The following is an 844-nucleotide window of genomic DNA, read 5'->3' as shown; positions in this document are numbered from 1 at the left end:
GTTATGCGTGCTATGACGTAATTCAGGTCACTGATGCGTTCTAACACAAAAACGGTCCGGTGTAGTGTGACAGCAGTTTTTGAGAAAGACCACACTTACCGAGAGGTGTCCACAACCACACATAGTCACCAGGAACATAAGAAACTTGTTGGTGTCGGGCGTCGTAGCGGTTCTCAGAACGTTCTTGTGAAGATAAAATTCGAACTCTGGCCAACTGGTGGGCTTCTTCAGCTCTGCAGAGTGTAGTAGCAAGAGAAGGTCCGTCATGAATGAAAAATGGCAATATGGTGTCGAGGGCGCAGCGAGGCGTGCGAGCATAGAGAAGGTGGAAGGGACTGTAGCCTGTTGTCTCATGTTGCGCTGTGTTATATGCATGAGTAATGAACGGTAGAACGCCATCCCAGTCCTTATGGTCTGCAGCGACGTACATAGCCAATATGGTGGTAAGCGTCCTATTAGTTCGTTCTACCACACTGTTCGTTTGGGGATGATATGGCGTGGAGTGGCGAAAACTGCAGGCGCTGAGGCGAAGAACTTCTTCGACAATGTCCGCTGTGAATTGGCATCCACGGTCACTAATGATAACTGCAGGAGGGCCGTGCCGAAGAATGACGAGTCGAAGTAAGAAATTTGATACTTCAGACGCAGTAGCGGATGGTATCGCGGCTGTCTCACAGTAGTGGGTTAAATAATCAACGCACACACGAATCCATCGGTTTCCTTTAGAGGACCGTGGGAAAGGTCCAAGAAAGTCAATGCCAACTTTCTCAAACGGGGCTATGGGAGGTGTGACTGGCTGCAGTTTTCCATGTGGGCTTGAAGTCGACAGCTTAAAGCGCTGGCA

This window comes from Amblyomma maculatum, chromosome 11, assembly GCF_055883805.1.
Source record: "Amblyomma maculatum isolate TAMU_Amacu chromosome 11, ASM5588380v1, whole genome shotgun sequence".
Lineage (NCBI taxonomy): Eukaryota > Metazoa > Arthropoda > Arachnida > Ixodida > Ixodidae > Amblyomma > Amblyomma maculatum.
This window is presented reverse-complemented; position numbering follows the sequence as displayed.